The sequence below is a fragment of the Columba livia genome, chromosome 5, assembly GCF_036013475.1.
Source record: "Columba livia isolate bColLiv1 breed racing homer chromosome 5, bColLiv1.pat.W.v2, whole genome shotgun sequence".
NCBI classification, from domain to species: domain Eukaryota; kingdom Metazoa; phylum Chordata; class Aves; order Columbiformes; family Columbidae; genus Columba; species Columba livia.
Window position 1 is genome coordinate 30,154,407 of NC_088606.1, and position 27,327 is coordinate 30,181,733.

At 36.0% G+C, this 27,327-nt stretch overlaps 1 long non-coding RNA gene across 2 annotated transcripts in view; it reads right to left on the reverse strand.

Moving 5' to 3' along the window:
• Positions 1 to 26,618, reverse strand: part of LOC110358674 (uncharacterized) — a 115,000-nt gene extending 88,382 nt beyond the window's left edge. For both annotated transcript variants that reach the window (XR_002413320.2, XR_002413319.2), the window contains exons 1-3: positions 26,509 to 26,618; positions 25,455 to 25,513; positions 14,143 to 14,245 (exon numbers count right to left, since the gene is read on the reverse strand). This is a non-coding gene — a long non-coding RNA (uncharacterized LOC110358674). The remainder of the gene's footprint in view (positions 1 to 14,142; positions 14,246 to 25,454; positions 25,514 to 26,508) is intronic.
• Between the last annotated feature and the right edge of the window lie 709 nt (positions 26,619 to 27,327).

Below are 27,327 nucleotides of genomic sequence, written 5' to 3' on the forward strand. Positions count from 1 at the left end.
TCCCAGATGAAAGACAACATCATGCATCAGGCTGATTGCAATAAAAGTAAAATTGGAGACTCTTGTTCTTATTTTTTCAGATAAGGTTTTAAGATGACATTTTGCAAGCTTAGATATTAGTAGAAATGGACATTATAGACAAGAAGAAAAATGCTGAATCTGCACCCAATTAAAGCAAAAAATACATTTAATTAAAAAAAAATGTTATTAAATTACTTAGAACCAATGAGGCAAATGGGCAAAGGAAAATGCCAACAGCTGCTGAGGAGGACTCAAAACTGTAAACCGACTTGAGAGAAAAGGATTAAGGAAATATTAAGGTAAACTCAAAGCTTGGTGTTTAATGCTCATCATCATTACAAATTTGCTTCCTTGTGCAATACTGAAATAAATTAGGTGCATTGTCAAGAAGGAAGATTTCATTTGTCATTGCACAGAAATTGATTTTCTAAGTTTGGCCGTACCTGACCTTCAGATTTGGTCTGTATGATCATGCATTAGCATAGAGAGTTGCACAGGATTTTTGTTTCCTGATATGAAAGACCAAGTAGAAAGGTCCTGGGTAATGTAACTGCTTCTTTAAGCTACAGTACAGGACAGTGAAGCAGAGCCACAAATGTAAAAAGAAAGTTGACCAGAAGCGTGATTAATCAATCAGGAATATGTTCTAAACTGGTGGGTAGTTATATATTTAAATAACATGGCTTTGAGCTATCCTGGCTGAAGCTGATTCAACATATTCATGTTAGAAGAAGTGCTTCATCAGTTCCAAAAAGAATCTCAAAACCTTATCCTGCTTTTGTCCACTGCATGGATATTTTTAATATGGTCCCCAAAGAGTGCTCCCACAAGGAGTCCTGCAGCACCCAGCCACAGAACTCAGTGACGAAGTACTAGAATCATCAAAACCATCCTTGATCTTATTGTCATCCAAAAAGCAATCTTCCTCCAAGACAAAAAAGATTTTATCCAAGAATAGCACTATGTAAATTACCTCATTAGTACCAGTTACAATAAACCTCCCCAAAATGATATACAAGTAGTCCATAGTAAAACGTAACCCTAGTATTTCTTGGATACTTCCGAGTTTCATCTTGGACTTACTGTCAGTTTTACATGTGCCATCACACAGCAACACCTTTTAGGTTTTGTCTGCCACCCTAGCCCCATAATGTAACTTTTTCATAGTCTCTTTTTGAGGAACAGATTTTAAATAATTTTGTCAGTGACCCTATGTTTTACAGATGACTGGAAACATAGATTCTTTCAGCAATTTCCATCAAACCTCAAAGAATCACTGCTTTTTCCTCAAATCAGAATCCATGATTCTGATTCTGTATCCTGGAAAATCATTGAAATTATTAAGTCTACACTGGAAGATGAATAGATGGCCACAATTTGTACCTCAAATCATCTAAATCAGGAAGCCAGTGTTCATCTGTTTCCTGGCACAGCCAATGGAGAGAGCTTGGCCCCTTTGAGAATTCCTAACGGTCCTCTAAGTTATCTTCTGAAACAATCTCTCTTACGTTCACTATGTATAGAACATACGGAAACTATCCTCCTAAAGCAGGAGGACATTAGATTGTATAGCCCACTTGCCCTCCTCCAGATAAGTAAGTCCCTTAGCAGTATGTTGTGGGGAAATCTCAGGCAGTGATGATTTCTAATAATTGGCTTCTTTCACTCTTATCTGAAGCCACGTCTTGGAAGAGGGTGTTTGTCTCACACTTATATTTCACTGGGAGAGCATAGATGGGACACCACTACTGCTGTAACTGTTCTTCAGGGGCTTATTACCTTCAGGTGCAAGGAAAAGCAATCTCAAGCCTAATTTGTGACCCATGCCAGACTAGTGTTGTCTAGACCTGGAGCTGTGACTCTTTTTCAGAAAAAAGTCAATTTCTATGTGATCCCTCTAACACTTCACAGCCCACGTTCACTGGACTGGAGAATTAGGACTTTTATGTCAAAATGAATCTGTATTTGTAGAGGGAAAACTTATTCAAGATCTAGGAAACACAGGTAAGAACTCTTCATTCTCTGTTAATGTTTAAAAAATAATTCAGTATGACCTAAATTACTGTCTGGGTCAAGTTATTTTGCACAGAAGCTCTCTAGCTGTACATGGCTAAGCCTTTTCGAATACAGCTGCTTTTGAAGCTACTGCATCTCAATTGACTATGGCTCTGGATATGTTCCTTTTCCAAGTGAAGCATTTCTAATGCTTCATTTTTATTTAGAAAAGGAAATTGGAGACAATTATAGCAATAAAAGGAATAAATGGAATTTTTTACTAAAAATATCTATAACCTGGAAGAGATGCAGTCATTTTGAAATTAAGGCAAGCACGAGACCTGACAAGATAATGGGAATAGATGATTCTTACCACCTACACAACAGGAGACATGGATGGTGAGGTTGATAACAGTAATACTGATGTATGTTTTATACCATGTTTGCTTTCCTTTCTAAGTTTGTAAAATCATCACAGAAATAGCAAAGTACTTAATTAATGAGTGTGAAAGTAAGACAGAAGGATAACAATGCTACAAAACAATAACAAGATTCAGGTTGCCTTTTTTGGGTCAGAAGTAGCATTAGGCAACTAACTGATTAGGAGTTCGTTTCTTTAGCTTGTATTTATTTATTGCGGTAGGTGATTATCGTATTAACTTCCCAGATTATTTTGAAAGGCTGTAGAGGAGAAACAAAACGTAAACAAAATATTGAGAGTTCTTTGGGAGATGCTTGTTGGGGGTCTGCTGTGCAGGGACTCACAGCATTCAACATTCAGGAAGTTACACTTCAGAAAAAGTGGTTTAATTAGCTTGTAGTTTAGCTCACTTGAGAACCTTCTACCTAACTCATGACACGCATATTGTCTTGCCTGTCTAACTACAAAACCCTCCTTCCTCTATCTAGTACACTAATACTTCTGTTAAGGGTTAGGAACTGTTCTTCAATTAACAAGGCTGTTATCCAGATTTTTCAGGTGTAAAAGCCTCCCTGTATTCCTCTGCCAGCATTGTCAGCAAACCAGCTCATTTGCAGTAACCCAGGCCTGAGTGGGTCACTGGGAAAAGTCCATATAGTCTTTCCTCAACTGTTCAAGAACAAACAGCCCACCTTAGTTTCACTTCTGGCAGCTTCTTAGAGGGTAACTCCTTCACACTCCCAGCCTGAAGCGTTAGCAAGTACAAAGGAAGAAGGAAGTTTATTTTGGTGGAAGAGCACTAAACCCTGACAGTTCCGAGAAGATGTTGTTGGCTTTTCCCTGTGGTTGCAGATCTGCAGTGTCTGGGACTGTACCCAATGTTCTGGAACGAACATTCCCACCCACTTGACCCCTTTTCATCTCTCAGGGTGATACACGTGTATCAGAAGAGGTAGTGAAGCACTTATCTGCAGGATACCTATATCAAAATAGGGTAAAATAAGGTATTTCCAAATAGATAATGTCACTGGCTAATAGGAGTCTCAGGAATACTATTCCCTACATCTGAAACAACAGATCTTATTGCAGAAAATCCTCCAAACATGGAAAACTATGGAAATCATTGCTTAACTTTAGACAAAACTTTGATGGCAAGGATTATACATACACCAGTGAAGCCTTTATTGACTACATGCTTCCATCTGGAAAATGAACCTTTGCTTTCTTTTTGCAATAACACACGTTCATTTTGTTTTCCTCTTTGCTCTTTTGTATCTAGAGTTTGTTCCTGGATTTTTTTTTTTTTTTTTCCCAAATGAAACTAACCTTTTGCAAAATAAATTCCCAGCTTCCTAAGGATTCTTTTATCTATATAAACATCAGTTTCACTGATGTGTTACATTACAAATGGCAGTGCTTTGACAAGAAGATGAAATCAGGGCCAAATAGTTATATTTAAATTTACACTTGCACTTGTATGTATATATTAATAATATTTACTTATATATATAAACATATTTACTTATACACATTGAATCTGAACTTACAAATGCAATGCAAGCAATAGATCAAAACTAATGAAAATATACAATGGAAGGCAAAAAAAATAAGCAGAGTCTAAAAAAAATCCTGCTACTTTAATTATTATATAAGACATAAATTGGGATTTAGATTATGCTCAACACATTGGTGCAAGATAGCCTGAACCTAAACTTTGTAAGATTTAATTTTCTGTTGCTATTAATGAATATTACAACAGCAGCTGCCCCCTGTGGCTTGGTATAAAAAGCAGTGTGTATACCTAGCACAACATTTGCAGACCTCCCCAGTTTTGTGTTTTTAATGTGATGAAAAATTGTACAACTAACAAAGGAAAAATGTCATGGTAACTAAAACATTTCTTATACATGTATTTTAGAGAGAAGCTAAATCAAAGGTCTTCAAAGAATTACTAGGGTTCTTTCTAGGAGGTTATTGACAAATATGTAGTTTGTCTTCTGAGTTTGTGCCTCTTTCACAGATTGGTGTATTTGTGATCCCACAGGCAGGAATAAGTGTCTGTAATTCATTTCTCCTTGTTAACTAGTGTGCTTTTGTGTGTAGGATGATTGACAGCAAACTCGGCTTAGTCCCAACGGATGAGCTTGTTAGCAAAACCCTAGCATCCTATCTCTAATAAAGCATATCAGCAGTACATTTTGTCCTATCTATTAGCCTCTCTGTTTCTTTTTTGTGAAAAGCTGAGTGTCCCTTTGAAGCAATGACAAATAAACCCCTGAACTGAAGTGCTAGGCTGCCTTATGGACAGCTGGATAGTAAATGTCACACCGTGTATAGAATGCCTATTATCAGAGTGAGCCATTTGTTCCATTCCTTTCAGTATCTTAATGTAATACAAAATTGCTAAATCAAGCCCCATGTCTGTGACAGAACATAATTAATGAGAAAGCAGGAGCCAATTCAACACTCTTTATTGGGACCTAATTGGCTCAGGCAACAGAGTTGTCACTCAACAAGAGACTTCCTTTAAAGCAATTTTGTTCTTGGTTGTATTACAGAGCCTATTAAATTGTCCCCTCCTTGATCACACAAAGAAGTATCTGCATGCAATAATTAGCTTTTCCAAGGGGATTTTTTTTAACTCTTTCAATAATAGCACATTTTCAAGCACTGCTGGAGGAAACAGACAGCACAGGGAGATGTGCAGCCTCTGGACTGAATAATTGTAATACATGCATTTTGGGAAAGCCTATGAGGAGCACACCAAAGCTACAGCTAGGGCATAATGCAGTGGCTCGACTTCAGAGAAGGCTGCAGGCCAAGCTGGGCATCTCATATTTGAACTCTGTGCAAAACTTTCAGCTAAAAGAGCAAGCAGAAGTGCAGAGGTATGGACTGTTTAACCAGCTGTTTCCTTTTTGATGTAATATTAAGCTACCATGAGGAATGAGACATCCTGTGTCCCATTGCCAGTATCTGGAACTTCCAATACCAAGATGAACAGCCATTCATTTTGAGTAGGAATAAAAGCCTAGGAATCTTTTTCCTATAAATGTCCATCAGAGTTTCATGGGCTGTATGTTTTAATTAATCAGTAGATTGTTATGGTAGACTAAACTGGTGAGGGAACTCCATAAGCATTCAGAAGCATTTGGGAATCCTAAATGAGAGAAATCAATCTATTTGATGTTTAACAATCAGTAGATTTGAATGCTTGCCTCTTATGTCTCCCAAAGACTAGAATGATGTGACTAGTCATGTGGATAATAGTGTGTTATCACTTATGTTATTGTTTCCTTCAGGGTAAAACTTTCAGGGATTTCAAAGGGAATGATGAAAACAGTATTAAAATAATGCAGAATTCCCACCCCCCGCCCCCCCTCAATGCACATTCAATGGGTCTTGGCATATGCTATATCTGCAGTTATACTGACTGATTGTGACAAATACATTTTGATTTGCACATTTCATGTAGCCTTCTTAGTGGTACAAGTTCATTGACATCTGCTCCAATATGCATGGAAACTACAGCATTTCTAATATCCACCCCTTAAAAGACTGAGCTACAACAGAATATATTACAAACCAATTTTTTACAGATTTAATAAAATGCAAGACAATATCCTAAATGCAAAAGTTAACCAACAATGTCCTTTCCCAGGTGACTTGTGAAGACTATGAAAGTATTCTGAGCAGTTTTATTAGGTTACCCTAGTAACAATTGAAAATTATTACCAAAACTGAAAATCTAATTTTCTTTAATTGATCATGTGAAATCAACATTATAAAACTACAATTGTATGTAATGATTAACTCTACGTGGTCTAGAATATTAAAGGACACTGAAGAATTTCAAAGAATACACCAAAGGCATCTACTGAGAAGATTTTTGACAAATCAAATTAGAATGTTTAATAAAAAACAACAACAAACCCCACCAAAAACAAACAAAAAATATTAAGCTGAAATATTGCACAGACTTTTACCAAACAAATATTATGTGGAAAAATAGACATGGAAAAGATATTTTGGGAACATATTAAAACCAGCAGTGATTATTTTAATGTTTTATTCAATAAATTAGTTCTCTATTATTCAATTTTAATTCAAAAAGGAGTCAAGTTCCTAAATGAATTGCCAAGCTTCTGTAGTTTTGGCCATCATAACCATATAACATGAGTTAGATGCCATGCTGTTTGAATCTAACATAAGACCAAAAGGCTGTTCCTCCTGTTTCAGAAAACCTTGGGGTCAAGATGTTAGTAAGAGCCTCCTGACAACACATGGCCAGAAGTTATGTATCTCTGCCTGTGTGTGCTTGAAAGGTCACTGTCACTGATGACATACAAGTGAGGTCTAATCGAGAGCAATATGACATCATTTGGTTGTGATTCCTGGACTGGTGGTTATTAATATTTCAGTAACTGTAAAAAAGACAATCCATATCACTTATGGATTGTGTCTCTATTAAAACATAAGGACAATGTCTTGCATCTACTTTAGCTGACAGTAGCTAGCAATAAGACAAGAATTAGGCCCTTGTTTTTGTGTATTATACGATGCATAAAGAACATTGTTTAGGTCAGTAAGTTTTTCGTTTTGACATGTGCAAGGACCTCACAATAGGTGTCTCAGTAAGGACTGGTTTACATAATGGCTTTGAACCGTTTCCTTTTTTTGATAAACAAAGAATTGTTATTATTAGTAAATCTGGAAAAAAGGTCTGAGTCAGGACAGAAAACCTTCTGTCATTTCTTCTGTCTAGTATTATCCTGTAATACCCCACAATTATACCCTATGAAAATGACAACAAACTCTTCAGCATACAATTTTCCAGAATCTTATGAAATTGTCATATTTTAATCTAAATGCTATCTGCTTTCCTCATCTCATATACAAAAGTAACTATAAGTGCCCTAGTAGCTTGATTCCCAGTGGCATAATTTTACACAGGCCATTGTATTTCAGAAACAAAAATATTGAACATTCTAAGCAATCTTAGATTTCTAGGCACTAACTCTGAGGGAGTCTGCAACCTCTGAATCTGTCATGTTACCAGACTTTTCTTCAGCACAAAGTATGATTAAAAGTAATAACACATGTCATACCACTGTGGCAATGCCAACACAGAGGATGCGTTTCTACAGAACAGATGGTACTTGCAATGCTAAGAAGTCTATTCTCTTCATTTTACCTCATTGTTGCTTGGCTTCTGTCCCTTCTCACACACGTCACACATTTGAAAGTGTGCACAATGTCCCCTTTCTAAAGGGCATGAGCATATGAACTCATATAAACAAGATCAGAATGCAGATTAAATGATCTAGAGTATAATTCAAAATAGACTTAAAGCCATACAGTAATATTTTAGCAGAAGAACCCCACAGCCATCATTTTAGAAATGAGGGAATTTATGATTTTGAAAAGCTGAGAAAGGTAGCATTCTCATAAAATATAACAGGGATCAGTTCACCTGTTATGTTACACATACCAGTGTGAAATATAGCAGTTTCAAGAAGTGCCGAATAAACTACATGACAATTTAAGACTGAACATTACGACAATAATTTAAAATACAAAAGAAGTGTGAGGCAGGCAAAATTCCAACTGACCTTCATCCAAAATTGATGCTCTTGTAAAAAAAATCATGGGACACTTAATGACTGTTAAGAGTTTTCTAAATATTATTCACAATTTGGCATGTCTAGTATTTCAGTAACTGACACCAAAGCAAGAATGTACACCTATAAGCAACCAAAAGAAAGAGTACCATATATTGTATAATAAATACCATATATATAAGATCGTGAATACTGTATAAGATCGTGAATTCTCTTCACAGATCTGTAAAACCTCTGCATTCATGTTCAGGCAGATTTTGTAGATCACAAACTGAGGGAAAAAAGCTTCAACGTGTACAGAAGGAGGAAAGTTCTGACTGATACTGTTCTGAACTACGTATGACTCGGTAGGTCTAGTTCCTACTCCAACAGATACTGTTTGGCATCTCTGTTTCTCAGCGACACAAGAAATGAGGTTCAGTTCATGACTGTAATACTCTCAGATACAGTATCAAGAAACAGGGAGAGTTACAGCTACTTCAGTGAGCAAGCAGGAATGATGTGGGAACACATCAAAACTAGTCTATTGAGGAATGAGTCCATATATAGCATAATAATAAAATGTGGCTTCTTTCTTGATCAGCAAGAAGATGAATAATGGCACTGCAAGCCAGTTTACACATGCCTTTGGCAGCCTGAAAATGACACATGCAGAATTGGGCAAAATTAACTGCCATGGTCTATCCATGTGTTATCTGAAAAACTCTGACAGCCTGTTCAGTCCTCTTCTATGGCTGCATGTGGGGTCCTCTGTACTGAGAGATATGTAATATTCAGAATGAATAAAGATTTGGAAAAATGCTAGCGTATGTAGCATCTATATTTTAACGTCATCTGCAACATTCTCCATAATTTTTACTGCAATCAGTCTTTTCTGCAATCAGTCTAGTCTAAAAAGACCCGTTATAACAAATTGGTCAGCCTGTTACACGTCTGCCTGTCTTGGTGGCTAGACAGAGAAGATTGTTAATTACATGGTATGTGATATGGTTTTCACAATGGCTGGTACAGCATAGTGACTCACAAATTATACAAATAATTTCCTTCATCTTTATTTCTGCTAATTAACTTTGTTTTCTTTCTCTCTGATTCATTTTCTCAGAACAAAATTTCTTGTAAATAACTGGTATTCACTGGATTATGTCTGAAATTTAGTTAGGACACAAAGAGTGAATGAAAAATATTTTTTTCTGCCCTTTGTTATCTACTCTGTTAAGGGATCTTAACAGTTGTGAATTTCACTGTTCTAAACAAGACGCTGACAGATAACATATCAATTTGTAGGAATATTTCTGGGAAAAGAATATATTTTCTTTGTTAATCAATGATTAATGGTTCAAAGACAGAGATCTCAAACCCTTGGAGTAATTCAAAGTATTTGCTAAAGCATCAGAAATCCTTCAGGTTTACTGAAGTCTTTCTCAGTGTATATTACAGGTTATGATCCCTGTAAATGGAAGGCACTTTGTTATGTCCACTCTCCATTGTCCTTCTTACTGTGATGTTTTAAACAGACTCTCCTGGGACCTGTTGGCAACTACAATGCATTATTGGTGATCCTTTTCTGGTAGACCCTTCCTGCCAGCCCAAGAAACAAAAAATGAAGAGGTGGAACATGAATAAAACTCCTTCAAAAGCTGATGTAGGCCTTGACTATGGGTTAAAATTCTTCACACAGCTCATCAGTGGAGGATCAAAATGACGTAAGCACTGTACTTCTTTAAGACCTTTGGATACATGTTTCATTTTGGCTAGGAATTCTATGTGAAATGTGTTTTATCGTCTCGACAGTTTCTAAAATAAATGTGTAAACAGTTCATCCCCAGACAACACATAAGGCTGTATTTGGGTAGAAAATTAGTATGATAAAGCTGACAGTCATTCTTTATTCAGGATAGATGTAGCAAGCTGTTACTACTTTTTTGAACAAGAAACAAAAACATTGATACCTCACTGAGATGTAAGGCTGCTTAGACACTGAAAAGTAAGGAGCTGCTTTGGTGCTAGTAAGTGGATGTGGGTGTATCTGTGTACAAAACACCTAGGAAAAGACAAAGTCACAGAAACAGTCAAAATGCCATAGAGACATAAAAGTAAAATGCCCTTGAGGCAAAAGAAAGAGTAGAAATGTCTCTGAGGAGAGGAATCCTTGGAAAATGCTGAGAAATGTGAGAAGACAAATTGTCTGCAGTTACTCGATTCCTGCTGTGTTCATAGAAAGAAGATTTTGTAAATTCTTTGTAAATGAACCAGCTCTATCAAGTAATTTCTCTTTTCTAATATAAATAGGTCAAAGCATTCTGACTCCTCATGACTTAAAATCAAAATGAGGCAATTGCTATTACATTCTGTATTGCTATTCAAGAATAGCCATATTTGAAACTGTTTAATGAAAACAGCTAGGGGACAGAGCCACAGCTAATCTCATTTATTATATGATAAGACTCTGAAAATTTCAAGGCCCACTACCACTATATGATATTGTGCATACAGATTGAATAAAGGGCATGTAAAATCCCAGGCCACCCCCCCAGATAGTGAATTTAGGAGCCATTGTGAGAATTATTCCCATGCTGCAAAAGCCATGTGTTAGAAAACAGTCATTTCCTGTAATTTCTGATTCTTAGACTCTGACGATATGTTGTTAGAAGTTTCAGCTGCTTTAGAATTTTTAGAATTTCTGCTAAGTTTTCTCACTTCTCAAGAGGAAGTCTAAGAAATAAATTCATCTGTAAGAACCAAAAAAAAAAAAAAGAAATCTTCAGTCACAGCCATAATTCGATTTGTATGGACATGTGGTGCCTACACAGTCACCGTGCTATATACAAGTATACATTTAATTATTCTGAATACATGACCTCTAGGATTTATTTAAGTTACATATTCTCATGTCATGTTTATTTTCTTAAATAAGTGATGCTTTTTGATTAATATTAACTAGATCTACTGTGCTACTAAATATGAAACATAGATAATACCACAAAGTTGGACTATTTTAGTTTTATCTGATGCAGTTAGCATTAGATTTATCTGATGCAGTATAGCCCATGACACTTAAAAATAGCAAAACTGAAGCTTATGCTTGTAACAGGATCCTGTTCACCAACGTTTAGTCCCACTGTCTATGCTGACTGTCACAGAAAGAAAAATACGTTCAACACTTTGCAAAATTCAGGCTTTTTGTTAAACCCCATTTCACTTATGTTTGAATTCATTTGCTTTTTGAATACTGTAAATCCTTAAAATTAAAGGACTTGACACAGAGGAAAACCGTACAACCTCAGTCTAGGACTTGACACTTCTGTAATAACAGCATCAAGAATCCAAAAGGCTATTCTGCTCATTAGAGAGGGACGGAGAGGTGAAGTTCAGATAAAATAGAACCATAAAATTAGTAGGCTAGTGAATCTAATGTAGATGTGAAACCCATATTATCAATGTTAAATACATATAGCCTAATAAATAATTTTATTAGTATATTTTGCTAATGCAAGGTTAAAATATTTCCAAGTTTATTCAAGTTGCAGCCAAAACATTTTTTTTTTTTTTTTAAATACTGTGTCCTCCCCATTTTTCCTATTCAAGCATTCATGATAACTGTACTGGAAACATACAGATTTCTTGATATTTCAGATTACCAATACCAAAGAGAACATGACTGTATGAGGATTAAGAAAAAATACAGTTTGCTCAGGTAAAAGACCTTAAATGAAAGAAAGAATCATACTTCAAATTTTTGTAATATTACTCAATAGGCTATTCTCAAATTTCTTAATATTAATCAGACTCTTACAAATATTTACATGATTGTCCTCAAATACTATCTCTTTTATTTTGGCCCCTCCTCTTATATACCACAGTTTGTCTTTATCTTCAATCTAAGTTAAGTTTAGGAGTTTATAAGTCTCAGTCGTGTGAAATTATTACAAAGATGTACTTCCAAATTGCATTTAGGGACTCTGACAGCAAACAGCTTGGCCCAAATAACTATCATTATGGCATTACAGTATTTGCCATTGCAAACCGAATCAAGGCACAGATTTTCCCATGTTTCTTAGTATGCTACTAGAAAGACTTGAAGTTTGTAATAGTGTCTTTGCAGATATTTCTAGACCTTAAATTAGAATTTTCAAATAATTAATTTTTCGTACTTTGTCACTTGACCGCATTGCTTTCACAAGCATTTGAAAAAGGACAGAAGCCCTTTTCATTAACTGATGCCAAAGCTGGTAGATGGCCACGTGACTTTCAAGTGAGCCTTCAGAAGACAGATTTGTCTGTGGCAATTCTGGAGACGTTACTTTAGTCTTCCTTATACCACTAGTTTACACAGCCAATATGACTTGAAACATGCAAATTAGTAGCCAAGAAATAATGGAGTTTCACTATTGAGATCACAAATAATCTCCTCTTAAAATGAATTAATATTTCATCTTAACTTTGGTTTTAGTCTCAAAAAAAGCCAAGATACAAATTTTCAATGTCTTTCTACAAATGGAAGTTGATATTTCTTATATTAGGACAGACAGAAGAACTAACAGAGCTGTAATCCATCCCTTTGTCAGTCACAGTGTACTGTGATTGGCGCACTTTTTCCACAAACCATGAGTTCTTTTACCCCTTCCTTTTCCATTCATGTTAGGGCTGCTTCTTCCCCTATTGGGAACCAGTCATATCATTCCTACCAGTATCTCTTCTCTTACTTATTACATTTTTACATATTTCCTACTATGGAACATTGTGGCATTTCAAAATGTTTTTAAAATAAAACTGAACTATTAAGTACTGTCAGTTTTTACATTATCAGCTAAATATGCAAAATATAATGCAAAAAGGCTTCAAAATTAAATACCTGAAAAATCCAATTTCAGATCCACATTTCTAAAAATCTTTCAAATGTATCAATTAAAAACATACAGTTTATGACCATCAATACACAAATCATGAATAGTTTCCTCAAACAAAAATACAAAGAACTGTTTTATGTGACCATGTGTGTCTTCAGACTGCAATAAGGCTCACCAATTATCTGTTATAATGACACAATAAAGGAAATACTTCCATTACTATTTTCACAGTGCAAGACAGAGTACCCTTGAAACACTATCCTTTCTTCCAGACAGCTCTTTATGGGAAAACAGACTCAAAAGTGCAATATCCATGCTACCTGAACTTTGAAAAAAGTATTTAATGCATTTCTGCCAGTCCATAATAGCAATATCGCTTTCTAGGAAGCCTGCTGGGCTGAGTTGCAGGGCTGAAAATGTGATGTTTCTTATTTGGTTCTAGTCACTGCTATAGTCATATATACATAATCATCTTTATCTGAAGCTCTTTGCTTCCAAAGATTTTTCTTCTACATCTCTGAAGCCTCAAGCATTTCCTGAACATATTTAATCTTTGAAACAGCCAAGTTGCTTATTCACATCTATTTCAGACTTTGAAAAACTGCCCATTGAGGACTACAATATATGTTTACTTTTCAAAACATATTTATTATAAAGGATTTTAAATAAACGGCTTTCTTTATCAGCGGGAAAAATGAAAGCAAAAGATAAAATTACACAGTTTTATCTCAATGATTTTTTAACTCAATGCAAAAGGAAAAAGCATAGATATTGAATGGGAAAACTTATGTCAGGATACTTCTCCTACACTATTAGCATCATGTTTTGTGACCAGATCTTATAACTGGATCTGCAAGAGTTACTGCAGTTCAAGTTGGGAAACAGTAACAAAACTGCCTAAGCTTCTGTAACGCTTAGATCGCTATGTAATTTTCATTTCTCTGAGAACAATGCTGTGTAAACATGGGTAAAATGACATCAATAAAGTCTTCTGTGAAGTACTTTGTTTTTAAAGAATGAACAGAAAAGTAGTTAATGATAGTGGAAGAATCAGTGAAGAATCAGAAAGTATTCAGAATAAAACTAGTAGTGTTACAGTCTGTTAACTATTTCATATATAGATTTCTGTATTTTGCAATATTTTTATTTGAATGATTGCGAGGTATAACAGATTAGGTTAACCTTTGAGTAAGTAACGTCCATATAGTAGACAGTAAGTGGAGGTAATAGAGTTTACCTTGTTTCTTCTTACTGACTGGTCTGGAGTGGGTGACTTCAACCATCTTTTACTTATCATAACATTATCGCTGAAAAATGTTGACATTGATTGTGCGGCATCACTGTGAAGAACCAAAAAAAATTATATTGATGAGTCAAAAAATAAAAAGGATACGCAAAACTACTTTAATCAACCATCAATACTTTAAGAACCTATTCTTCTGTGTGATATTTGGAAATGGCTGAAGAAAAAGATCCCATGAAGTAAACTGATCACCACTTGGCAAAAGCATTTTCATCTTCTGATGGTGGAGGATAATAAAAATTGCAAGAATAAACTGATCTGCATAAACATACGATAAACAATTACTTATGCATACAAAAAAATATTACTTTTTAATATAAAAAATGGTGTTACATCCTGATTTTCTAGGCACAACTCTCTGCGATATTAACAATCAAAATTACCGAACACTCCCAGAAAGAGGTGCCAACTTTCATGGAAAAACTTTCAAATTGGTTGATTTTTATTATTTTTTTTTTTTTTTGTCCCCTTAATATGGTGCTTTTACAGACCATGAATTTATTTATTGAAGGGTTTCTTTAAATACATGATTATCTGCTCTTTTCTCTCTTCAGAGAAAGAAGCATTACCAACACTATAAATGAATTCTGGACTAGTCTACTAGTCTTGTAAAAACAAATTTACTGAATCTACATGATGAAGAATAATAATATACTACAGAAAATGTCAGACTTTTTAGAGACTTCCACTAAGTGGACAAAAATATTACAATTACAGAGCTTTCATATACTCAGCTATTTCAGCAAATCAGATTAAAAAAAAAGGAGACTAGTTGCTTCCTAAAGACTTTCCTATGACAACGCCACCTGAAGATGCTGCACTGAAATACAAAGGCAAAAATTAAATGAAATCAGAAGAGGATTTTCTACAATACATAGTGGCACAGTTCTTGCCACAGTTCCCATCCCCAGGACTATCAGATTCTGAGACCTGTAATAATTTGGTTTAAAAAGAAAACAAATACAAAACAAACTTTGTCCTTTCTGAAAGCTGATTGGTAGAAAACATGGACACACTATCCAAGTTGAAGAACTCTTTCAATAACCTAGGCTGGAGGTTGCTTAGTTAAGTGGGCTGTATTTTCAAACCAGGAAATTTTGTTGAAAAAATTCATACTATGAGGATAGAGAAGAAAGTTAAACTCAAAATATTGCAAATTCCAGAGGGGCTGTTATGGAGTAGAAGACAACAGATCTTTCCCTGCCAAGAAAAATGTGCAATAATGTAGGCATTACCTTTCACAGACCTTTCGTCCCTGTAAGAAAAGCTTTACAGATACCAGTTCCACCTCTAACCTAAATTTGGAGGGAACTGTACTGAACTCCACCATGGACTAATTCTGGATTTCTAACTGTTCTGAAGAACCATGGCCACTGTGTACAATATACAAATAGACTCCAGTTTCTCAGAAAATATGGACTTGTAATCTGAGGCTGTCAGAAAATGAATCATATTCCTCAAAAAAAATAAAATCCATGCTTGCTGTTTGAAAAGATGTCAGTAACATCTTCTCTTGAATTTGAATGCTGTTAGGGCAAAACCATAAGAACTTCTTAAAGAAAACAACAACAAAAAAAACTTTGTACAAATTATGTATTTTTTTAAAGTCAAACTATCAGTCAGTTGCCTTAATATAGAATTCAGCAATGTGTCCTATAGGGAAGTGTTAGCTGAAAAGAAATAAATGGTCCAGTATAATAGAGCTGGTTTTACCCCTACATCTGATAAAACACTATCTACACTCATCTACATTACTTCTGCTATCAAGACCTAAAATTGACATCTTGCTGGGAATATTAAGGCAACTCTTCCTTCACACAAATGGAATAAGCAGAAGATATGTGCCTGGGAATATTTACCCACATTTAAACATGAATTTGGTTTATCTACATTTGCTTTCTTATTGGATGTATTTTCTGCGTATACGTAGATATTCAAGATTCTCCAGATAAAACCTTCTTGGCAAAGCTTATGTCTGAAAGGAACCTCATCATAAAGCCACTATACAGTCAATTACACAAGACAGAAACCAGCAAAAACTTTGATCTTCCCCTTATAGGGTTACAAGATTATAAAATCTTAAACTTGGTCAGAAGATAAGAGAAAAGGTTTCTGAAATTAAGTGCATTGTAATGCAGACCTGACACATTAATCATAAGAAGTTTATGCTTACTACTGAGCGTTATGCTTTATACGGTTATTAAGTATCACCCAAATTCTTAGCACAGAACTGGAATTTGTAGAATTAGAAAATTTGAACAAGAAATTTGAGACTATTTTGAGATTATTTTTTGAGAAGATATCACATTTCATAATAATCATGAATTTATCAGAATCATAACATAATCCAGGTTAGAAGGGGTCTTTGGAGGTCATCTATTCCAATCCTATGTTAAAAGGAGGAACACCTTAGAAGTCAGATCTAACTTCTAAGCTATATGTCCAGTTTTAACATACGCAAGCGTGGACATGCCATAATATCTCTGGCAACTCTGCATCCACATTCCCATAATCCTGATGTGGCAGCTAGCAGCTGCTTGCATGAGAAGTAGTGTTTAGCAATCTGAAGTATGTTCACCTTCTCAGCATATTGAGCAGAGAGAAAAAAGAAAGACTGCTCTGATGACGGGCAGCTCTCTGTGGACTTAAAATTAATTTTCTCACAAGTTACTATGTTAGAAATCTATCCTGATACATAAAATATACTAAAAAAATAGTTTTGCAAACCCAAAATAGAAATTAAGATTGAATATGTAGCTTTTAATCTACATCATATCAGCAATAACTGTCCTTTGGTAAATTGTCTGTGTGGGGCATTTGAAATGAAATTAGAGGCTCTTAGAAATGCACAGAATTCAATTCTGTCTTTTAAAATTCTGTATTCTCTATTCTACAGATGACTTACTATATGGAAATCAACATCATATAATCATTAAAGAGGCCCTTTGTAAAATGAACTACATAAGCTCATCCCCCTAGAAAAAAACAATCTGAAATATGTGCTACTGTAATAAACATTTCTTCTCATAACTTGCCAAAAAATTTGAATGTTACTCAATACAAATACTTTGAAAAGGCTACAGAAATGAAAGTCAGTATTTATTGTTTTCTTCGTATTTGCTACAAATGGCCCTGTAGGCGGCCTCCTCATTCAAAATTACAACTGCAAATTCTTTCATGTACTAAATAGATGCAGAGATTTTCCTCTTCAGCCCCAAAACTATGCATCTGCATTGTTCCAGTGCTGCAGGAGAAATACCAAAGTGGCCTTTCAGATCACAACCCTGTTCCAGTAATGCTGTATATTGTATATGTAAATCAGAAACTGTAATAAAATAAATTTAAAATTTCTGCCTTAGCACATGATTTTCTATAGCATCCCTGCACATACACTATATAGAAAACACAGATTAATTTTAAAATGCATTGTGCTAGTATTGGCAATGATGTAAATTATCTTTGGTTTCAATTTAAAACATGTTGGTGATGGACCCCGAGTCATTTCTCTATCATCAGTAGAGGTAAAATAGAGGCAAATGAAGCAAAGTCATGAATATAAAATTTAGCAGGAGCTATAAAGAAATAGGAACTACTCCTAGAAATACTGCAACATTAGAAATATATCCTATTATAGCACAGGTAAATGTGTCAGATGAAACTCTAAGTTTATAACTATGGTCAAAACTTAGAATCAGGTGGAAATAACTCGAAGACTGGATGCATGGTTACCATTAGAATCCAAAGCAGCAACAGAATCCAGTACATTCCATATTATGATTCTTAAAACAGTAAAATCATAAGAAAGCTAATTAATGTGTTAGAGGAAAAGAAAGATAAAAAAGGTTCTTATGAAAAGAAAAAATCCATAATAGAAAACCATGAATAAAATTTTCCTTTAAAAATAGTTTTTAGAAATAAGCAAAGAAGATTAATCCAAAACAGGGCTAAAACATGAAAAAATCTATAAACCTCCAATAAAACTATGTAAACTTCCTTTAGATTGACCACAGTCTTTAAAGATGAAGAAAAATTAAGATGATCATGAAACAGTAGCTGGAAAGCCAAGAGTGTTATTACTTTTGTTTCCAGTATGTGCTTCTAAAGCTCCAGTAAGTTTCAGAGAAAAAAAGATAAAACATTATTTTTAGTTCTTTATACTGCATAAAAGCTAAATTAATTCATTTAGTAAGTACCCTATTCATGTGCCAGTATGATTACACATTGCTCTAAGGACAGAATTTTAAAATTCTGAAAATATATTCTCAGCACTACACAAGAATAAAGGTGAAAAATGCTACCCTAGATTTTCAGGTGGTAATGTCAGTAATCCTGTCCTTATCTTTCCCATAAATGACAGGCTAAAAACCCAAGCATTTTACGTTCACTTGAAGATTTTGTAGCGTTTGAAAATTGACATACCGCAATTAATCCTGAATTGTGGTGATTCAGTATCAACACAATATACAGTTATGTTGGTTAAGCAAATATATGAAGGGACAAAACTACAGAAACTTAACTTCTTCACATTCTGTTAACAAGTGCTAGACCTTAGCTGAGTACAGAACCAGTGTGGGACTACACTAAAGACTGAGACTAACTATATTTCACATAAGACAAGAAATGGAAAGAAATGTTAAAGGGAATCTGGCTACCAAAATGATTCCATCTGTACTTATGAGGAAGACACAACTCATAAAAGTGGATGCTAGGAGAGAAGCCATCTTCAGAGAAAAAAGACTAAGCAAGATTAAGAACACAATATAGTGGAGAAACTGAACCTAAAATCGAATTCAGTAATAGAAGAGTTTCAGTGCTTATGTTTGTCATGATTTGTTGAATGATATTGCAGACTTAGAAGGAGTAGGACATTAAACAGGTTGGGCTGAGAGGCCAGGTTCCAGATGCCTAGCTTTCTGGAGCAATGTCAAGAAAATTCGTTTTCTAGAACAGTTACTGAATTTGTCCTAGAACAGTGATTTATTAGAGGGTCATGCCTGAGTGTGTGATCATAATTGAGATTTTGTAAGGATGCATGGACAGTAATTCCAAAATGAAGACATTACCAAAGAAATAATAGTAGCTAATATTTCTCCTGTAGAGTATCTGGATTAAGGAATGCAAGTGGTGATGACAGTTCAGTAATTAAGCCAGTTCATTGGATCAAGGAACAAAAATTGGTTTCAGTAATGTTCTTGCTTCTAATTTCAGACCATAGGATGTTTACTAAGATATTTTCATGACTCGTCTGTACCACTGCTACAACATTTCCGGCAGAGTCAAGAATTTAATTTAGATTTCATGGTTCTGAGATTAACTTGTAATGCTTGTAATGGTCTTATTCTTATTTAACAAAAACAGTGGCATATGACACTGAGAATAATGAAGGCTGAGGTAGAAGAGCCCAACGTTATTTCACAAAAGGGGAACAAGAGATAATCATGTAAGCACCAGCTTTTCATTTTTGAAACTAGATTCAAACTCTTTCTAAGCTGGAAATTATCTCATACTAATGTACAACTGTTCGTATGGCAAAACCACTACTCAGCTGGCATGATTTCTTGTTGACAAATGCAGGACTGACTAAAGGGGATAGCACAACTGGGATTGCGAAATATTGGCAGCATTGGGAGAGCTTGCCTGCAACTGGCTCGAGATAGTGCTGTTCTTCAGTTTAATATCACAAAATATAATGTGATTATCTAACCTAAAGGAAATCCCATATAGCTTGGTCTTAGAACAACCCAAATGAATAAAACTGAATATATGCCAATCTACTATTAATAACTGCCAGACCTGGATAATAACCATTGCTAATAGTTCTCTCAGATTGTTTTGGGAAGGAGACAGCATGTCACCAAACTTCTGGGTAAGGCTAGTTTACAAGCTAAGCTAAATGGGAGGCTTATTCTGTGGAAGTAATACACAATACTGTCACTACAAAAGCTCCATGTTTGGCAGAACAATCATTTTCCCCCTTGATCCTTCATTCAAGGATCTATAAGACCCTGCAATTTTCAGATAGCAATGGCACAAGATCAAGGTTATTACTTTTTTTTTTTAAGATAGCACTTTTTAACAAAAGGAGAGAAGCACAGAAACAGCCAGGCAGCAGTTGCACACGTGGCATTCATGCTTTGTAATAATTTCAGTCTGAATCCTGCCAATATCCCTTCCATCTCAAGCCACTTGCTGGGACGCTGAGCACATCCATCCTCTCCTGTAGGCTTTATTTCTACCCAACAAAGAGACTATGCTTGGCTTCAGAGACTGTTAGTCTTCAGTTTCATGGGCACAAAACCAGCTCAAAATCTAGTATGAATAGTGAATAGGAAAAAAAAACCAAACTCTTTAGCAGTCAGTGGCAGACACAGCATCATGGAGGGCCTCTCCATTAGTAGAGAGCTGTCTTGTAAAAATAATCCTTGGCAGAAGTAAGACTTGCAGCACATTTGAGAAAGGCAACTTCCTAGAAAGGTTTCATGATTTTCTATAGTTCATTCCAATATATTTTTTACTAATCCCCAATCTTTTTTAAGCACTGACCATAATGTCAGTTATCACTTGCATTTTAAAAAATTTTAGAGGCTGTCTTCCAGCGGCTTCAGTAGTACAATAGCTATTGTCACTAAACATTTATAAAATACAATATAGTGTCGCTGATTAAGAAAGGGCACTGCTTCAGATAAAAAGAGCTAGTGTTGTTCTTATAAAAGCCAGTATGTATAAAGAAATACAGATTTGTAAACCTATTCTAGGACAAAAGTTCAGGTACTGTGAATAAAAGTATGGAACAAAAATATTTTGGAAGACATTTTAAATATACTTTTTACTTTATTTTTTATAGCTTAGCATTTATGCTTGATACTGCTGTGACTGGTATTACTGTGATACTATTGCTGGGGTTGCAAGGCATTTTGTGACATGGAGCACGTGGGAATTCAACTATGTAGACCATCCAAATGTTCAATCTGATACTGAGTGCATCAGATTTCCTTTTTTCTACTGAGGGCATGTGTAATTTTGAGGGTTATTTAGACTATCCTAAAAACAGCTGTCTGAATTCTCGTTGTACATAGGGACCAGCATGTGACACGACACCCTTCTGAATGCTCACCCAGTACAGATAAGAAGAGGAGAAGCCTCTGCCAGGGCCCCAAGTGCCCTGTGGTTGGCCCTAATGCCCCTGACCAGACTCACCTGGGGCCTCTGTCCATGAGCCCAGTGGCTCTGCTGAAGCTCAGGCCTGTGTCCTGCCTCCTTGCTTGGGTGTGTTGTGGGCTGCTGGGCCTGCCCTGGTAATGCTGGGCTGTGTCTGCATGAAGGTGCCCTCACCAGCCTTGATCCTGATTTATGGCTTGGCTTTCTGGCTTGACCTTTGGCCTGCCTTGCCAGTGCATGTTCATCTGATAATCTGGACTCTGCCTGCCCTTGTGGTTCTGCCCCATTTGCCCCGCTCCAGTACTGTGGGGCTGGGCCCTGGCTGGTGAGGCCAGCCTCTCTTGTGGTGGCACCTAAGATACACCTCTGAAGACATAGAAAATGGACAGCAAAGAAGCCCTGTTTTTTAGAGTCCTTAAAAAATGCAGCTTCAGCAGTTCCAGGATTCACTGATCTTTGGGAACCACCACATACCACTGGCAGCAGCTGGCTGATCTTCCCAGAGACAAAAACTTTGTCTCATGTGAAGCTTTAATATAAATTCTCAAGAACAATTTCTCTCTCTCCAAAGACCAGCCTGGAGGAGGCAACGTTCTTCAATTTTAACAGAAGCTTGTCTTCAGTTTAAATACACTTAAACTTTTACTGTATTCCCAGGAAGAATACCTTGAAGAAATACACCTTAAAGAAGAGTTGTGTTGTGGCATGTGGCAGGCTATGTCTACAGAACATGCAAAGTGCACCAGCTTAGGGTCAGGCTGTGCTTCGAGACATTAAATAAAAAATTCATTTCAAGACAGTGTACCTCTGCTCATACTCAACATTTTTTAAAGTTGGGAGTGGCAACCTGGATATCCTATGAACTACTGTTGCAATAGAAAAATAACTGAGATAACTTCCAGCACTGTAGAAAATAAAAGGTTATATACTTGTTTAAATTTATTCTCAGGTCCACAAATAATATATTGTCAGCATAGACTTCATCAATATGCATATCCTTCTACAGAGGAAATTCTTGCAGGGACATTTTGGCAACATGGCTCTTGCTGAATGATTACACATTCAAAAACCTAATACTACTTTTGTGCTCAGTGATACAATGCGGTATGCTCAATACAATAATGGGCCATTATATCTTGTTTTCTAAGATGCTTTGAACTGCAGGTAGAAACTTACATCTTATTACAGCACTTGCTGTGTTATATGTGAAAAAGCCAAGAGTGCTGCCTCTGCTGGGAGGTAGATTTTTCATTTTAGGTTTATACACTTTTAAAATTACTCTTAAAAGTCAAACCTTTTTCTTTTAAAATAACTTTAGTGACACAGTTGACAGATTATAGTTAAGCTTCTACCAGTGATAGTGCATAAATTTTATATGCAAGCACAATGTACTACCATTCCAGTTACATTACATTCATTCCTAGATTTTAAGTTTCCTCCTATGCCTCTCAGTATCCAAGGTACTGAGTAGTTAAAAGTGAACTGACCTGTTTCAAGAATAATGGAGCATCATACTTCCAGTCCAAGACAAAACTTATGAAGAGAGCTTGTTGGAAAATCAAAATGATCTTTGAATGAAGAGGTTAATGAGAAATGTGTATCAAATCCACAATCAGTGATCCAATAATACTGTGAAGTCCAGGGTTTTTTGGGTATTTATTCTATGGTGTTTAGTCAGTTCCTTTGGTATGCAAAACAGAAAATCAAAATGACACTCATACATGCAGTATTAGAGTGTAAATCATGAAGATCTGACTTTTTACAGCATGCAGGAAGGGAGCTTTCTTCTCTTGTGTGTATAATGATTAAGAGACATTCTTACTCCATTTTTTTTAGAAATTAGAAGGTGTAGTTATCAGATGAGGATTACATAACAAAACCCCAATACGTTAGCCCTCCTTTTAAATTGGCATAAGCCACTGCTGTGACTTAAGCTGGTATACTGATGCATAAATCATAAGGAAGAAGACATATATAGCCAGTCCTATCTTAAGTACTGAATTTGATTCCTCTGTTTAGAATTTCTGAGTCACTCAAGTAGACATGTTTGATAGGAACATGATCTAATTGTCTTACTGCTAAATATGAAATAGTTGCTATTAGGAGCAAATTAGCAAGAGACCTTTGGATAATTCTACCACTCAAATCAAGGTCTCAGTCAATTAGCTATCTTAATAAATAACAGTTCCCTAAAAAGAGACAGGAAAAAGAGACTAAACAAATACGCAGAAAAACCTGTAAGATTAAAAATTTAACAATTTCATAAAGGTCAGGAAGGAAGCCAGGATCTAAATTAGATTAAAGGTTTGATTTTTCTATCCATGTCTTTATTCAGGCATATTAAAACCAAAATAAAATCATGTTAAAATGCTGGGTTTTTTTCATTGTGTTCACAGACCATATCTGTGTAAAGTATTCAGTTCAGCTGCGTATAATGATGATACTGGAGGGTAGCTTAGAGCAAACAGTTTGGTCAGAAGTAATCGCCAGGTAACCAGAGGCTTTTGGCTTTTTGTAGCCCTTTAGCTGCCTTAACTATGTTATGGACATGATATTGGAAGCCCTACACAGGGATGGTTGACTTCTTCATGGCATTAGTGCTTCCCTACACAGAGAATGCACAGTACTCTATCACCTGCGTCTATATGTAGAATCATAGAATGTCCTGAGATGGAAGGGACCCGTAAGTATCATCGAGTCCAACTCGTGTCCCTTCATGTGCCAACCCCACAGTTCATACTGTGTGTCTGAGGGCACTGTCCAATCACTTTTTCAATACCGTCAGGCTTGTGGCTGTGACTGCCTCCCTGGGGAGCCTGTTCCAGTGCTCCACCACCCTCTGGGTGAAGAACCTTTTCCTAATGTCCAACCTAAACCTCCCCCGGCACATCTTCCTGACATTCCCTCGAGTTCTGTCATTTGTCACCAAAGAGAAGAGATCAGTGCCTACCTTTCCTTCTCCCCTTTTGAGGAAACTGTAGCTGTGATGAGGTCTCCCTCAGTCTCCTCCAGGCTGAATGAACCAAGTGACTTTAGTTGTACCTCATACGGCTTCTGCTCTAAATCCTTCACCAACCTTGTAGCTCTTTTCTGGACACTCCAGTAGCTTTATATTCTTTTTATCCTGTGGCACCCAGAACTGCACACAGTGCTCCAGGAGAGGCCACAACGGTGCAGAGCAGAGCGGGACAATCACCTCCCTCTCCCGGCTGGCAATGCTGTCCTGGATGCACCCCAGGGCACGCATGGCCCTCTTGGCTGCCGGGGCGTGCTGTTGGCTCATGTTCAACTTTCCCAGGCCCCTCTCCGTGGACCTGCTCTCCAGCATCTCATCCCCCAGTCTGTATGTACAGCCAGGTTTGCCGTGTCCCAGGTGCAAAATTCGGCATGTGCCCTTATTGAACCTCATGTGGTTGGTGATTGCCCAGTTCTCCAGTTTGTCCAGATCCCTCTGCAGGGCTTCTCTGCCCTCAACAGTGTCGACAGCTCCTCCCAATTTTGTGTCATCAGTGAACTTAGTATTCCCTCAAGTCCTGTGTCTGAGTCATTTATAAAGACATTGAAGAGTGTCGACCCTAAGATGGATTCCTGTGGGACCCTGCTAGTGACTGGCTGCCAGCCCGACATAACCAAATTTACTAGAACCCTTTGAGCCTGGCCCATCAGCCAATTGCTCACTCATTGAGTTGTGTGTTTATCCAGCTGTATGCTGGACATCTTGTCCAGGAGGATACTGTGAGAGACAGTATCAAAGGTTTTACCGAAATCCAAAAAGATCACATCGACAGGTTTCTCTTGGTCAACTAAATGGGTAACCTTGTCATAGAAAGAATCTAAGTTTGTTAAGCAGGACTTTCCCATCATGAACCTGTGCTGGCTGGCATCAATGACTGCTTCATTCAGATGTTATGCTATAGGTCATCTGTGCCCTGCTTTTATTTTGTTTAAGTTGTTCTAGCCATTTACTTCATGTGTTTTGCTGTAGGTCTTGAATTCAACCCAACAGGTTGGTAATGGAGCAAACTGACTATACATTCCACTGCTCTAGAGAATGCCTATATTTGAAGCATGTCTGTATGTATACTTACTTGTACTGTTTTTGCAGGGAAAGATATGTAGAATGGATAACTTGAAAGAGCACACCAACCTTTAAAAAAAAAAAAAAAAGAAATTATAGAAAAAATATGCCTTGCAATCATACAACACTGACAGAGTTGATGCTATATGTTCTCATGATTTGGAACTGAATCCATAGGTAGCTCCCTCACATGCAGAGGAGAAACAACCTTTAGTCCAGTATTCCTTTACTGCGTTACTGCTGAATAATGCATTTTAAAAATCTACATTTAAAATACTGACTTGGCTGAAAAAAAATGCCCAGCATATAGCGGCTACCTTTTAGCAAAAGAGTGGTTTTTAAGTACAGGCTAAAGGGGAAAATCATGACAAAACACTGTACCTATGGTTACTGGCACTGGCAATATATAGGGAATTAACTCACCTGATAATCTAATTCTGCTTCTGTTAAAGACAACAGCAGAATTCCTACCATCTAACATAGAAAAAGAACTCTTAATATGCTGAGGAACTGATAGCACTGTGCTCTACAAATTATAATGCTGCACCCATTTCTTCTTAGCTGTTCAAAATTCACACTTTAACACTGTCATTACATAAATTCAAATAAATCCAAATATTTTTAACAAAATAGTCTCTAACTTAGAGTAGTCTTTGCATCTGAATATATAATTGTTTACCCTCATTTATTACACATAAGTGCTCAGTCTTTGGTTATAACAGTTCTGCACATGTAGTATATTATTCAAAACGTATGTTTCATTCACACTACAATATAAACAAGATATATCAAAATATTTTAAATTAATTTAAAGTCTTGGTCTTATGTACCTTTATTACAACTGGTATAATCTATAAAGAGCTACTTATTAAAGAGCCTTAAATAGATTCTATAAAAAGAAGTTAAATTTATTATGTTTAGTATTTCACTTTATACAGTTTCTTTATTTTTTTGCTCACTTGATCACACTGTGAAATATTCATGAATATTTAGCTATTAAATGAAATGCAAAATTTTCATTACCATTTTATTGAAAACTTGACATCTTAAAATACCATACATACCATTAGTATTCTAGTGCATTGTCACCTTATTGAAAAATGCTGCTAAAAAACAATGCCACCATTCAGAGAAAAAAAAATTGTCCGCCCAAGGCTATTAACTATAGTTCTACACATACATTAGTGACAAATAAGTGAAGCAGCCAATGCTCACAAAAGATGTCACTAAAATGCTAGGAAACAACTGTAACCATAGAAACCATCTCACTGCAATCTGAACATCTTTTGTCAGTGTTTGACTAAAAATGAGATGCTTAAAATCATTAGGCTATCAAAAAATCTGAAGTCTCTTCATTGAAATTTACATATTTAAATATTTTGAAACCTGCAAAAACTTCAACATGATACTTTCATAAAATATTGTTTCAGCTCCTAGCCCTCAACTATCACTTTCAATATAATAACAAGGATTATACAGACGATTACTTCCTCCCCTAAAGTCTCCCCGACTTGACCCTATCTCTAATGTACATACACTAAAAAAAGAACCTAGGCATTAAAACAAACAAACAAAAGAAACCAAACAGAAAACAATAACAACAATAAAAACAAACACCAAAAAATCCCAAACAAATGAAAAACCTCGGGTGAGAAGTGAGGACAATTTACCCAGCTCTCCTTAACCCAAAATATACACAGACTTGGCATTCACTATCCCTTGCTTATTACTTTGGGTTTGTTAAAAATACCTCTGTAAACACCATCCAGGCTACTAATGGGATTAGCGATATTGTATAACCTTTGTGATATTAGGTACAAAATTGTCTACAGACAAGAAAATACCCAAACAACAAATTTTCTCAACTGACTTTAAAAAGTTTG